At 39.9% G+C, this 16,624-nt stretch overlaps 1 pseudogene; it reads right to left on the reverse strand.

Moving 5' to 3' along the window:
* Positions 1 to 646: 646 nt before the first annotated feature.
* Positions 647 to 16,402, reverse strand: LOC110905419 (annotated as a pseudogene).
* Between the last annotated feature and the right edge of the window lie 222 nt (positions 16,403 to 16,624).

Raw genomic sequence — 16,624 nt, forward strand, 5'->3', positions numbered from 1 at the left:
AGTACATGTAATTTCAATAGCGATCCTTAATTGTGTTGCATACTCAGTCCATTTAATCACAAAACTCAATTTACAAACAAACAAAATATGGTATCACCTAAATTCACATTTTGTACTCTAATAATTTTAATAGCTATGTAGAACAAAAACCGATCGCCTACGTTCATCACATTATTACAAGTGTCTGGATGCTTTATATTTTTTTAAGTAAGGATGCATTTGTGTAAAAAATAAAATTCTATGTGTATACGTTTATAGTTCTTATAATTAAAAGATCTTTAAAAAAAATGAGATACAAGTTAACCGATCGCCTACGTTCATCACATTTTGAGACACAAGTTAATAATAAGAAAAAAAATGAGACGAGAGATCCAGGGTTCCTATCATAGTTGTTTGTTTTGGAATATCAGGGTGAACAGATACACTTGCCAAATGCTGGAACAAGTCTTACTTTTATTCATCACAAGTTAAACAGAAAACAAGTTAAACAGAAAACGATAAAGGGAAACATATTGGTAAATAGAAAAGACATAACAAACTTCATTTATTTTCTGAACAAATGGCTAAAGAGTTGCAATCCCAGATTACTCAGCACAACTTGAACCAGCTAGCTTCTTCAAACGTCTACTAACCGCCACCTGCTTCATCAGTAGTTTGTAGTCTTCAAATAAACACCAATGCTATCAATATAATAACCCGCAAGGCCGTAAAATCCAGCGAATGAACCCGCATTCCATGGTACTGTAAAAGCCGTCCCTCTTACGTCACCAAATGGCCCATGGGTTTTTTATTGGTCATGAATGATATTGACGAAACTACTGTGAGACCCGCATAAGTTCCCCTTGACAATGCAACTGTGCCACTAATGCCATTAATTTCTTCGTCCCCTTCGAATGTAATCTGATCAATTATGAAAGATTAGATTTAAAAACATTATGATGCATGCATCATTTGTGTTAACTTGTTTAAGTCGGCAACTTTTTACCTCAGAAACATTTTCTCCACCATTCCAACCACCAATCTTTTCAGAAGTGTATGTTAAGTCTCCGTATTGTGCGGTGAACATCAGAGAGTATATGAGATCGCCATGATCAATGGTTATCTTCGTCAAGTGATAAGTTGGCTCAAGTTTGAAAGATCAATTATTTTGCGGACCTGCAGGAAGAGTTTTTCCCCATGTTCCGATCTTCAAGATTTGTCTCAAATAGACACCAATGCCATCAATATAATAGCCAGCAAGGCCGTAAAACCCGACTAACGAGCCATTCTCCCAAGGTAAGGAGAACTCAGAACTGGTTGCTCCACCAAAAGGTCCATGGGTGGTCTTGTTCCTTACAAAAGAGAGTGAAGAAATTATTGTATAAGGAGCTTTAGTACCAACGCTTCCTTTAATTCCAACTATTTCCTCGTCCGAGTCAAGCGTCACCTGTGCCAACAAGAAGGTATATTATTACGTTTCTTAAAGTGGTGTGTGTGCGCGTTGATTAAGTTAAGATATATGCGTTCACCTCCGAAACTGTTTGCCCACCATTCCAACCACCAAATTTGTTAGAAGTGTTCACTACACCTCCAGCAGCTTCAGTGGTGAACATGAGAGAGTATATCACATCTGTTAATCCTGGAGGAAATTTATAAGCTAGATTTTATATATATGTATATATTATAAGTTAATTAGTTAGAATAATGTGTATTATTATTATTATCCGATAGTATAGATCGAGGCGGTTATTCTATGTATATCCCTCGGTTTATATATATCATCAGATGTAACATTTACATTTACCAATTCATACAAGAACATTATCGATTCTTTCATCAAGAATATCACTCTCATAGAGAGATTTTATCCAACAAAGTGGTATCAGAGCCACCGATCGCTGAATGCAAGATCTGCAATTTATTTTCTTCAGAAAGCAAAACCCTAATTTACACATGACGACCAACGGCGGAATTCAAACTCAAATTCCGAAATTACTAGGGCCAAATTACTATCATTGGCATATACAGATGTAGGTCCCTTTTCGCGGAGGATTACGAACCTAAACCTTGTTATACAAACCTACTAGCGAGTGCGGAATCCAAGCTAGCAAGCAAACCGAGTTAGTAGCAAGTAGAGAAACAAACACACAAGTTCACCGATTAACACAACTTGTATTAATGCAATGAGGGTTCGGTTACAAGCTCAATGTTTACAGAAATGTTCTATAAACTCTCAAAGTGTGTGTGTGAGTTCTGGACAGAATGCTCTCAAAGCTCTCTATCTCTCGGATGTGTAAAATGGCAGAACTACTTCACACTAACACTGCATGGGTATATATATACCCAGCTCATGATGCCAGATCGAAGGATCCGAAGGATGGTCCGAAGGATCATCTTTCGGATACAATGCTTTCGAAGGATTAGCAAGGACCTCGAAGGATAGTCTTTCGAGGTCTATCATTCGAAGCATATCTTTCGATGAGATCGAAGGATCCAAATCATCCTTCGATCTCTACATCATCCTTCGATCAGAACATCTTTCAATATACAAACTGTTGTCCAAGTCAAACCGGAGGATGGTTGACTTGGTCAACTTACAACACAAATCAGGACATCGTTACATACAGACCGAATACAGACAAAGTACAGACACAAGTGCACCAACAAACTCCCCCTTGGCTGTAGCTTTGTCTTTATCTTCCATAGTAGTAGACTCGTCTCGAGCTTCGACGGTCTTTGGTCTTCGAGTTCTCAAACTCTGATGTCCTTTCACGTCTTCAAAGTCGGAGGATCTTCAAAGTCTTCACGTCTTGAAAGCAGAGAGTGTATCAACAAACTACCCGTATCATGTAGGAAGTGTGTTGACAAACTCCCCCTTAACATAAGCTCCCCCTTGAGTTATGCTCGTGAAAAGACTTTATCTTTATGAAGTGAGATCCTGGTGGTGTTGATGATGGTCAGCGGCAACTCGATCATCTTCATCTGTTGAGCGCCTTCTCGTGGTGTCTTCATTCCAAAGCTTGTCATCGACCATGTTCTCCTAGCCTTTAGCATCTGCACATGCAAGAAATCTAAACGCGTAATGAGAACAACTGCTTGGAATATAGCATAAACAAATGACACACAAATGACCATGTCATAATCAAACACCGTCCGACAGTTTGAAAGTTTAATAAATTTGTCAATTTTAGATTTAACTTTCAAAACTTGCAAATTTCGACCGTTTATGAAGATTTAGTCAGTTCGGTTTTCAGTCAGGTTTCAGGTAACGAAGACTCGAGCTCCAACATCGTACGATCGAAAATAAAGTAGAAAGAAAATCTTTTTGGCTTTTATAAAGTTTATATTAAAACACGCCTAAAATCTTTTTGGTATTTTTGAAATTAAAAGACAACAATTTAAAATCCTTTGAGTGTTATCAAACGACATCACCGCTAATGTCGTGCTGATATGCACCAAACGACGAAACTGTTTAAAAGAAATAATAAAAGTTAAGCAGTAAATAAATAAATATATACACACATTCTTTTTGCGAGTTTCGAGGGTAAGAGAATCATATCAGTGTACGGTCATGCCAAAACACTCTTGTTGTTCAGTTAGTTAACATTAAGATAAGCATCCTATAACAATTATCGGTATTGTTGTCCACTTAAGCTCAACTTATCAGATGTAATCATGTTTAGAGGATACGTTAAGGTATGATTTATACTTACCGACCGGTGTTCATCCACATCACGACACATTCCCGTATCAAGGTATGCACGAGAGTTCATCTAACCGGTGAGTATACCGATTATCATCTGTTTGACCGTATAAATTGTGAGATACTCACTTATTTTGATTTGAAAACAAGCCCTATGTGATGTAATCACTTATTTATGAGGAACTTGATTTTCATATGCATGAGGGCACAGGTGCAAGTCCGTGAACAGGTCAGTACTTCCGTACAGCAGAGAGACGAACTTGACACCCGGATAAATGTGATATTTTATCACTTATTTGATTTGGACATGTGATTGTTTATCACTTATTGAGGTCGAATGTAGTATGCAATATGTACACGTATGTATAGTATCATGGAAGATCTAGACTTGCGTCCCCGTTATTTTTCGGTAAAAGATACAACCATGATACCCAGATGATAAGCAGCATAAAGACCGAATATCTCAGAACCTCGGCAATCTATCAAACGAAATTTCGGTACTAAGACCATATGCCAATGAATGGTTCCCACCTGGTCTTCAGTCGATTAAGATTTATATCACCCTGCACACTTTAAAATGATTGTGAGCCTACCGATACATCTTATATAGAGCTGCTTATCGTTTTTCATTTAAGGTTTAAAGAGGTTTGGATAGACCACTGATGTACTATCATTTTCTCTTTTGCTCGCCAGGAAACTCATTTTTGATTTTCTATTGTTTTTGTGTTTTTGAAATTTTTCGATGTTTTTGGATTTTCAGATTTTTGGATTTACTCCCCCTAAAATCAATAAACTAAGACAAATTTAAAAACACAAGGGTATTTACAAAAATGATTTTCCGATGTTGGTTTTACTCTTGCTTGACCTTAATGCCGTTTACCAATAATAGAAAGTCAAATCTTGATTTGTCAAATGCTTTGGTAAATAAGTCGGCACGTTGGTCATCGGTGTGGACCTTAACAACATCGATTAGCCTTTTCTCAAAGCAATCACGTATAAAGTGATATTTGATTTCGATGTGTTTGGTCTTTGAATGCTGCACAGGATTTCTAGTGATATCTAAAGCAGCAGAATTATCAACGTAAATAGGAGTAGTTAGGAATTCAAAACCGTAGTCCCGCATTTGTTGTTGGATCCAAAGAACTTGGGAGCAACAACTTGAGGCAACAATGTATTCAGCTTCGCATGTTGATGTAGCGACACACGTCTGCTTCTTGCACTGCCATGTGACTAGGCGATTCCCTAAGAACTGACATCCAGCCGTTGTGGATTTACCGTCGATTTTGCATCCGCCAAAATCAGAATCACTGAAAGCTACCAATTCAAAGTTATTATCCCTAGGGTACCACAGACCGGTGTCAGGGTACGCCTTCAAATAACGAAAAATCCTTTTAACAGCAGCAAGATGTGAGGCCTTCGGGTTAACTTGATATCTAGCAAGCAGGCACGTTGGGTACATTATGTCTGGCCTTGATGCTGTGAGGTACATGAGAGATCCGATCATAGCGCGATAGATTGAAGGGCTAACAGCTTCTCCCTTCACGTCAGGAGTTTTTCCGTGATTAGTTGGCAATGGGGTACCAATGGGCGTTGCATCAGACATCTGGAACCGGCTCAAGATGTCACCAACATATTTAGTCTGATGGATGAATATCCCAGACTCCGTTTGTTGCACTTGTAGGCCCAAGAAGAAGGTCATTTCCCCCATAGCACTCATCTCGAATTTATCCTGCATAATGCGCTCGAATTCCCTACACAAGACATCATTAGTAGAACCAAAAATAATATCATCAACGTATACCTGTACCAGAAGAAGATCTCCATCTTGTTCTTTGATGAAAAGAGTACAGTCGATAAGACCTCTACGAAAACCGTTCTCCAGCAGATAGTGTGATAAGGTTGCATACCAAGCTCGTGGTGCTTGATGAAGACCATAGAGAGCTTTGTTGAGCAACCAAACCCGATCGGGATGGATAGGATCTTCAAAACCTGGAGGCTGTTCGACGTACACCTCTTCTTCAACCACACCGTGTAAAAATGCACTTTTCACGTCCATCTGATAAACCTTGAATCCTTTGAAAGACGCATAGGCTAGAAAGATTCGAATTGCTTCGAGACGTGCCACTGGTGCATAGACTTCGTTGTAGTCGATCCCTTCAATCTGACGAAAACCTTGAACGACTAAACGAGCTTTGTTTCGGATAACAACTCCGCGGTCATCCTTTTTGCATTTGAAAACCCAACGGGTACCAATCTTCTTGTATCCAGCAGGTTTCTCTACTAGCTTCCAGACACCCAGCTTCTGGAATTGTTGCAGCTCTTCCTGCATTGCTTCAACCCAAGCGTTATCCTTCAAGGCTTCTTTCCACGTTCTTGGTTCTTCTTGTGAGACATAACACGCGAAGGACCAGTCGTTTTGTTGCCCGGATTCTCGAATAGCTGCATACAAGCCTGCATTGTTGTTGTTTCGCAACATGTTTCTTGTTTGTACGCCACTTTGCACATTTCCAATGATGTTTTGTTGAGGATGGGTATTATGTATCCTTGTTTCTGGATTATCTGGAACTGGAACATTTATACCCAGGTTGTTAAGATTAAGATCAACAACCAATTCAAGACCCGGAATTGACGAAGAGGATGATGCAGTAGTCTCAGCTGTTCTATGTGTATCCACTGGAGGAGTACCCTCTGAAGTACCATGAACTGCTGTTGTAGGAGCTTCCTGATCTGCATCTAGAAATTCATCATCCTCTGAGGATTCGTTCAATTCGTTTGCATCATGAAAATCCTCATTGTTGAGAGTATTGTTGTTCACCGAAGAAGATGGTTCTTGATTAACAAGAATTGGACGAACCACCGGTGAAACTGTTGCATTGTCACTCTCGAAAAACATCCTAGCCGCAGCATTTTCTTCAACGGCTTCAACATTGATCGAATTGAAAAAGTCATCGTACTCAAACATCCAAGGTTGACCCGGATTTTTGACTGGCAAGGTGTGCCTTTGTACTCTGACCTCAGACCATTCCTCGACCCTTTTAGTCTCTAGATTCCAGACTCGTAAGTTAGGGGTGGCATACCCAAGAAAGTATCCATCAATTGCTCTTGCCCCAAACTTTCCATTAGGATCGATGATTGTGCATGGAGCTCCAAACGGTTCTAGATAAGACAAATCTGGTTTCCGTTTTTGAAGAAGCTCAAAGCAGGTCTTGTTGTGTCTTTTGACTGTAAGGACTCTGTTCAATGTGTAACATGCAGAGGCCACAGCTTCAGTCCAGAATGGAATGGGTAACTGTGACTCTACCAACATTGTCCTAGCAGTCTCGATCAATGTGCGGTTCTTACGTTCAGCGACACCATTCTGTTGAGGAGTATAGGCTGCACTAAACTCATGAAGAATACCCTTTGAAGTACAGAACTCCGCCATGGAATGATTTTTAAATTCAGTACCATTGTCGCTACGTATCCGCCTAACCTTCAACTTATACAAATTCTCAATCTGAATGATCAAGTTTTTGATAATGCCAAAGGTTTCACTCTTGTGTGCCATGAATGCAACCCAAGAAAATCTTGAATAGTCATCAGTAACCACGAGGCAGTATTGATCACCTCGAATACTCTTGTGTTTGACAGGACCGAACAAATCCATGTGCAAACGTTCAACAGGAACTGCCACTGTGTTGATCTTCTTTGTAGGGTGCTTCTTCTTTGTTTGCTTTCCTTTCTGGCACGAAACACAGACGTCTTGAAGATGAAAATTTTTGAGGGGAACACCATTCACCAATTCATTTGATACCAAATGATTCATTTTGCGTAAGTGAATGTGACCCATTCGTCTGTGCCAAGAGATAGTGTCTTTTTCTGTGGCTTTAGAAACGAAACAAGTTGCTTGTGCAGACGTAGTAATAGCCTGGCTCATGTCAAGGACGTACAAATCATTTATCCTTGGAGCCGACAAGAGAATCCATTCTTTTGGAATTTTGAAGCCGGGTTTCAGCACATAACATCCATTAGCATCAAAGTGTACTGAAAATTTCTTGTCACAAATTTGAGAAACACTAAGAAGATTGTGATCAAGTTGTTGCACAAAATTGATCTTGTCAAAGCTGACAATCCCGTTAGATATCATTCCTTCACCCGTAATGTATCCACCCTTATCTCCAGCAAAAGCAACATAACCTCCTCTTATAGATTTAACATCGTAGAGAAGCTTCATGTCGCCTGTCATGTGCCTGGATGCCCCACTATCAACAATCCAATGACTACTGATAGTTCCTCCTGAAGCACCCTGCACATGAACTCAAATGAATTAGTTGGAGATGGGGACCCAAGCCATTGTGGTCTTGGGTCTTCCATTTTCATCAATGACAATCACTTCTTGTCTTTGATGGTTGGTGAATTGTGATGGTCCCCCTGATTCAACAACCGTTTTTGGTTTCCAAGTCTGTTTGGTTTCACCAGTGTTTTTCTTTAAAAGTTTAACTTCTTGATGATTTGAAGTTTTAGAATTTTCTGGTTTTACAACAACAGATTGTTTTTGAACCACATCGGTTTTAATCGCTTTTTCAATCTTTTTGACCTGTTGGCGTTTCTGTTTCTTTTCCCTTTCTTTTACAAGGCGGGGATCTTGTTTTGTGGAAACAGTTGGCTTACGGTCAGTTTTGCCACGGGGATCATCAACCTTTCCTTTTTGTTTATGAAGATATGGACAATTACGAATAATATGTCCAATGGTTCCACACTCAAAACATGATCTTCGTTCTACAAACCCCGAAGAATCATGTGATCGTCTAGCCGATGATGTTGAACTTTGTGAACCCGAGGTACTAGGTTTTGAACTGCTTGGTTCATTTCTTTTCTCGACAATAGCTTTCTTGACAAAATCTAAGTTAGATTGATTTTCAAACTTCTCAATTTTGTCTGTTCCCGTCGATTTCACAAAGTTAACATTCTTCTTCTTCTTTTGGTTCGGCTTCTTGTTACCTTGAGCCGGTGTTTTACCTTTGGGTTTGGTGTGATTTTGCTGTGTTGGCACTGTTGGTAATTTCTTGTTACCAAATTGCTTTCGGATTTCAGCTTTTGGAATAGGAGGACACTGTGTAACTGTAACTTTAGGTCCTGCTTTTCCCAAGAACTTACTCGTCGAATTCTCAAAGACTTTGCAAATTAAGGATTGATTAACATTCTTAATGGGAAAATCTTTGTCTGAGTAAATTTTATCATCACCAACTAGAGTGTACAGCAAATTCACACTCTCCGACTCTACTGCAGATGAGGACTCAGTTGCAACAGTCTTAGCGGGTTGAACAAGGGGATCACATAGAATGTGATTCTCAAGAGGTATGTCCTCATTTTTGGCTACCGCATCAGACTTTGCTGGGACAGTATCGTCAGATTCATCATCAGACGAATCAGCATCCTCAATCACAACTGGAGGATCTTGATTCTGTTCAGCACTCACAAATGTATCTGCTGACACATCTGAATCTGAGGATACTTCCTTTTGGTATCCGAGTCCTGCAGCAAACTCCTTAACATCTAGAGGCACAGAAGGTTCAAAGAATACCCTGTCCTCTTCATCAGGCATGGCGTCATAATTATGTCTCACTGGTGGTGGACACTTCTTATAGCCTATGCATGTGACATCTCTCTTTTCCTTCTGAACATCAATGATGTGATCTAACACATAGCTAGAGCTCAAATAACTGTCTAGCTTGAGTTGGATCGCATCACTTTCGGTTTTCACACAGGCCATCTCTTTTTGCATTGTTTCAAGACGAGAGATATACAAATTAATGTCCGTCTGTTTTCTTGAAACCATTTTTGTCAATTCAGTTTTATCTTTTTTTAATGTTTCAATCATTGACTTAAATTCTTTTTCATGGTTTTCATGAAACATGTTGGCTTCTGTGCATTTTGAGAGATCCACAGTCAATTTCTGATTATGGAGAAAGGTCACATCATATTTTTCTTGCAAAGCGTCATGCTTACTTTGCAAGTCACTCAGATTCTCATTCACAGTAGTATGTTTGTCTTGCAAGTCAAACAAACAAGCTTGTAAAGCATCATGTTTGCCTTGCAACTCAGACATACTTTTCTCCATTTCAGCACATCTAGCATGCAACCTAGCACATTCATCACAATTAACAGCAGTGGGTTCATCGACACATACCTGACTTGATGAACCGTCGACATTAGCCATAAAGGCTGAATGGAGAGAAGACGAAGTATAAGCAGCTTGATCCACCAAAATAGATCTTCTTTGAGTTTCTGCTGCAGCTTCCTCCAAAAGTTCATCACTATCTGCATCGATTGCTGCATTCGATGTCTCACCCACATAATCATCACCAGAATTGGATGATTCTTCATCAGCACTCCTGCTATAACCAGAAGAGTCTTCATCTTCAGACAATTCACCACCACTGGCAGAAGATTCTCTACCACTGGTGTGAGCCAACTCTTTCACAATTTGAGCAAAACATGCGGTTTCATCAGGAGCATCAGCACCCAACTGGATTGACCAGTCACAACCTTCATCCACCTGAACTGCAAGTGCTCGGTTGGTTTGGTTATTTGCAGGCACCAATGAACGCTCAGTGTTTCTGTTCTGATTCTGCTGGTTGCCTCGGTTTTCTGAAGGGATTTTGATTCCCGTGCTGTGCTGGCTTTGTACATTCCCTTTTAAAGTGGCCCCGTTCACCACAGTTGAAGCATTTAACAGCCTGCTTATCGAACCCATACTTGGTGTCTCGCTTACTTTCCAAGCTGGTTCTGCCAGTACTTTCCATCCAATCCTTTGCTCTTCTCATAGCACTCGCAAAGGCCCACTTGATATCCATCAAGTCCATCTCTTCCTTATCAATCTGCCTGTAATCTTCTTGTGTCAGATTAATGTTTCCAATCTGACCTTCTATCAACCCACAGTACGCGCTCACTACAGTGTTAAGCAGCTCCATGTGTTCCTTAGCTACTTCTACACTGATTTTAGAAAAACTTGAAGTGTCAAGCTGTACTGTATTTGGTTTTGATTGTTGACCTGCAGCAGATGATGTTCCTCCATAACACGCATATTGTGGTTGTTGAGTAGGAGGAGGAGGAGGTGGTTGTATTGGATTTCCATACAGATCTGTGGTTGGAGGCGGCTTTACAGGAACTTGCACTGGATTGCCATACATATCCGTGCTTGTGACAAATGTCGTTTGAAGTGGAGCATGTGAACCGGCTTTTGCAGATGAAGTAGTGGAGGTGCCATAATACATCTCTGGATTCTGTGGCACTGCAACTCTCTTTGCCTTCAACGTTTCTTCCTGATCCTTGTTCTCCAGAAGCTGCACGAAATCGTTGATATTTGTAGTTTTCAACGTTCCGTTGTACTTCAAGATTTCCAGGAAGTTATTCCATTGAGGAGGCAATGCATCGGCAAACTTCTTTACCACCTCTGTTGGAGTCGTTGTGACTTCAAAGTTGGTCAGCTTAGTAAGAAGGTGATAGAAACGGCTTGTCATATCTCCCAAGGACTCCTTATCCATACATGTGAAGCCATCGAATTCTTTCTTCAGTAGATCTCGTCGTAGTTGACGTGTGGCTTCATTACCTACTCCCCTTGTCTTCAATGCATCCCACAGCTTCTTCGTAGTCTTGAAACTGACGAACTGATGATAAATATCCTTGCTCAGTGCTTGAGTGAGAATAGCGTATGCTTTCTTTTCTAAGTCATACGTCTTCTTTTGATCATCAGGAAGATCGGCAAATGTAGCTGTCGAAGAAGCAGCAACCTCGATAGATTGATCGAATTCCGTAGTGAACCGTAACCACAACTCTGTATTTTGACCAAGAATGTATGTATGGAAACGATCAACCCATCCCGGATATTCATTAAGATGCATCAACTTTGGAGGCCTGTTCAAACTTCCGGTTTCACTTTCGCTTAGTAGAAGACTTTGAATACTCGGAGTTTGATTTGAAACAAACGCCCATTGACCAGCTGGAGTGGCATTTGTTTGTGAGGATGTAGATACCGGAGATTCGGCCCATGATGGGGATTGACTGGTATTCATGTATTTTCCACTGTCTGGAGCCGGACTTCCCCACCAACTCGGATTCATGATAGATAAGCAAAATAAATGCTAAGTAAGAATGATCCGAAAGATACACAGCCGAAGGATCCTGGTCGAAGGATCTGAAATCACAGAAACTTGTTAACAACAAACTGACCACAATCGAAAGATTAACTATTGTTCGAAGGATCAACAGTACTCGAAAGATTACTGTTGAGTCTCGAACAATGATTTCGAAAGATTCAAGAACTCGAAGGATTCCCTTTTGAAAGATCCTTATCTTTCGAGTCAAATCCCTATCTTTCGGACACTTATCTTTCGAATAGCTAACTTCCGAAGGATCACACTTGTTCGAATGATCAACAGTGTTCGAAGGATCACTGTTGACTTTCGAGCACTGGCTTCGAAAGACTCAAAATCTCGAAAGATTCACACTTGAAAGATCCTTATCTTTCGAGATAAAACAACTATCTTTCGAAAAGATTCCCTGATCGAAAGATATGTTTCGAACTTCGAAGGACTACTCGAAAGATGTTTATCTATCGAGCTGTCACTGATCGAAGGATTGTCTTTCGATGTCGAAGGATATCTTTCGATGTCGAAGGCTATCTTTCGAATGAGCACTGACACACTGACACAGATATGACGGGTTGGTGAAAAGGTGATTGGTTGGTAAGTCAACTTTCGGCAAAAGGGTATGGCAGGCTGACAACAATCTTACCAACCAAGATTTGAAATAAACTATGCCAAAAATGGATAATCTTATCTTCAAACCAGTCACCGGAAGTTTAACCGGAGCTTTCGCCGGAAAACACAAAGTTACTCAAAAACAAGTTTTCAAGTTACCCAACCCCACTTTAAACACTCCCGGTTAGTTTAGACACGTTTTTACTCAAAGAAAATGCAAGAAACTAAGTAAAAACAGGTGCAAAACCAAGTGTTTCAACACACCAAAACTTGTAAAAACCCGGTTTTAAACAAGGTAAAGAGCGAGGCTCTGATACCACTTGTAGGTCCCTTTTCGCGGAGGATTACGAACCTAAACCTTGTTATACAAACCTACTAGCGAGTGCGGAATCCAAGCTAGCAAGCAAACCGAGTTAGTAGCAAGTAGAGAAACAAACACACAAGTTCACCGATTAACACAACTTGTATTAATGCAATGAGGGTTCGGTTACAAGCTCAATGTTTACAGAAATGTTCTATAAACTCTCAAAGTGTGTGTGTGAGTTCTGGACAGAATGCTCTCAAAGCTCTCTATCTCTCGGATGTGTAAAATGGCAGAACTACTTCACACTAACACTGCATGGGTATATATATACCCAGCTCATGATGCCAGATCGAAGGATCCGAAGGATGGTCCGAAGGATCATCTTTCGGATACAATGCTTTCGAAGGATTAGCAAGGACCTCGAAGGATAGTCTTTCGAGGTCTATCATTCGAAGCATATCTTTCGATGAGATCGAAGGATCCAAATCATCCTTCGATCTCTACATCATCCTTCGATCAGAACATCTTTCAATATACAAACTGTTGTCCAAGTCAAACCGGAGGATGGTTGACTTGGTCAACTTACAACACAAATCAGGACATCGTTACATACAGACCGAATACAGACAAAGTACAGACACAAGTGCACCAACAACAGATGAGAGTGTTATTAGAATCACAGGAATTATGGACAATAGTGGAAGAAGGTTACACAGATCTGCCGGCTAATGCATCAGAAAGCGATCAAAATATTCAGAGGGAGAAGATCAAGAAAGATAGAAAAGCGTTGCACATAATGTTTCAGGCAGTAAGTGAAACAATATTCGAGCGGGTGGCGACGTGCAAAACTTCAAAGGAAGCATGGGAAATACTGCACAAGGCATATAGAGGAGAGAACAGAGTAAAAATGGTACAGTTACAAACCCTTAGATGTGAATTCGATGCCTTAAAAATGAAAGATAGTGAATCTATAGAGGATTATATTAATCGTATGGCAGTAATAGTCAATCAACTTCGTCTAAACGAAGAACGTGTAGAAGAACAAAGGGTTGTAGGGAAAATTTTAAGAAGTCTAACACGAAAATATGAGTCGGTAGTTGTTGCAATAGAAGAATCTAAAGATCTGAATGCAATTTCTACCGAAGAACTACAGGGAATTCTACAATCACATGAATTACGTTTGAAACAATATGATGATGTTTCAACCGAACAAGCGTTTCAAATACAAAGCGATCTTGTAACAAGGCAGTCCAGATCAGAATATAGCGGCAGAGGACGGGGTAAAGGAAGAGGAAAGTTCAACAATAATTCTGTTCGGTGCTTTAACTGTCAGAAATTAGGACATGTGGCACGATTCTGCAATAAAAGGAGTGAAGATGATAAATCCAATGCAGCACTCATGCATAATGATGAACAAGAAGACGAAAATGACGACACAATGTTCATGATATTCAACGTCGAAGAAGTCATAAAAGGTGATTGTTGGTATCTTGACAGTGGGTGTAGTAATCACATGACCGGAGATAAAAGCTTATTTATTACACTAAATGGTTCTGAACGACGTGAAGTAAGAACTCGAGATGATAAGAGGTTGGAGGTTCTCGGGTGTGGAGATGTGTTAATAAAAGTTAAGGGAATAGAGAGACGGGTTCCCAATGTATTTTATGTGGAAGGCCTAAAGCACAATCTTTTAAGCATCAGCCAACTTATTCAAAAAGGATATGATGTGAGATTTAATAATCAAGAGTGTATCATTAAGGATTCCCTTGGATCACATGTAGGAACGGTAAAGATGACTGGTAACAAGATGTTCCCACTGAACATGGAGCAAGATTTGATTCCACGGGTGTGCAATGTAATAACTACTGAAACCACTTCAGAGTTATGGCATAGGAGGTTCGGACATTTGAACCTTGAAACATTGCATGACATGAGTACGAATGGTACTGTAAGAGGGCTATCGAAAATTAACAAATTAAATACAGTATGTGAAGGATGCATGTTTGGTAAACATGCTAGGAAACCCTTTACCAAGTATGCAACATGGAGAGCAAAGGAACCATTACAACTTATACATTGAGATATATGCGGACCAATGAGAACTCAATCAATAGGCGGTTGCAGGTATTTTATAACCTTTATCGATGACTACAGTAGAAAAACATGGGCATATTTTCTAAAACTTATTTCGGAAGCTTCAGCAATGTTCAAATTGTTCAAGGCACTAGTTGAAAATCAAGCGGGTTCAAGAAATGCACTCATGAGCTTACGTTATTTATCAAAATAACCGAAAAGGCAAGACTCATAATCTGTCTCTACGTTGATGATTTAATTATTGCAAGTGATTCGTTAGTTATGTTAAGCAAGTTCAAAGAGTCAATGAAAAGGGAATTCGAGATGACAGATATGGGAATTCTACATCACTTCCTTGGAATGGAAGTTATGTGTAAAGACGGGGATATTGTGCTATCACAGCATCAATATGCTAAGGGAGTATTGGAAAGATTTAACATGTTGGACTGCACGAGCATCTCTACACCAATGGAATATGGACTGCGGCTTTCCAAACAAGATAAACAAGATACTGATGAAGAAATTGAACCCAATATCTATAGAAGACTAGTTGGCAGCCTCATGTATCTAACCAATACAAGGCCAGACATCATGTTCGCTGTAAACAAGATCAGTCAATTCATGGAACATCCAAAAAGGAGTCATTGGGAAGCAGGGAAAAGAATTTTGAGATACATAAAGGGAACCATGAATCAAGGTTTGGTATACTCAAAGGGAAGCAAAGGTTCACTGCTGCTCGGGTTCAGTGATAGTGACTATGCAGGGAGTATCGATGACAGCAAAAGCACATCAGGATATGTGTTCTATCTCGGATCAAGTATAGTGGCCTGGCAATCGAAAATACAAAAGGTAGTAGCACTGTCGTCCACAGAAGCGGAGTACATTGCACTTTCACGGATGTCAAGCACTTTGGCTCAAAGGACTCCTAGATGAACTAGAGGAAAAGATCAAGCAACCTCCGGTGATATATTGTGACAATAAGTCGACAATATGCTTAGCCAAGGACCCGGTGTATCATGGCAAGAGCAAGCATATAAGAGTTAAATATCACTTCATCCGGGATTTAGTCAAGAAAGAACAGATAGAACTGTATTACTGTTCTACCAAGCAGCAAGTAGCGGATATCCTCACTAAGGCCTTACAACTCAAAGATTTTCAGCGCATAAAGGAACTTCTTCAGTTTCGTGAAAGCCAGCTTAAGGGAGGGTGTTAATCCTGGAGGAAATTTATAAGCTAGATTTTATATATATGTATATATTATAAGTTAATTAGTTAGAATAATGTGTATTATTATTATTATCCCATAGTATAGATCGAGGCGGTTATTCTATGTATATCCCTCGGTTTATATATATCATCAGATGTAACATTTACATTTACCAATTCATACAAGAACATTATCGATTCTTTCATCAAGAATATCACTCTGATAGAGAGATTTTATCCAACAACATCATCACCATGATCAATGGTTATCTTTTTCAGCCTCTGGCCTTGATCAAGTTCAAAAGACCACTCATTCTGAGGATCTCCGCTTTGTCTTCCCCAAAGTCCTACCGGAATAATTCCCGCTCTTTTCTTGATGTTTAGTACTCCTGCCATACTGTATTGTATCAAAGAGAGAGAGAGAGAGAGAGAGAGAGATATTCAGAACTTAACATAAATATAACATGAATTTGGCTAATTAGTCATACCTTTTCACCCCTTCTTTTGATCTGTGTCTTGATGTGGAAGAAGGCATAAGGTCCTGTGCATTTATATGCAAACACTGGTACCTACCATCTAGTAAATTATTCACAGCGGATGTATTACTTACTCCCGCCT

This window comes from Helianthus annuus, chromosome 14 (assembly GCF_002127325.2).
Source record: "Helianthus annuus cultivar XRQ/B chromosome 14, HanXRQr2.0-SUNRISE, whole genome shotgun sequence".
Classification (NCBI taxonomy): domain Eukaryota; kingdom Viridiplantae; phylum Streptophyta; class Magnoliopsida; order Asterales; family Asteraceae; genus Helianthus; species Helianthus annuus.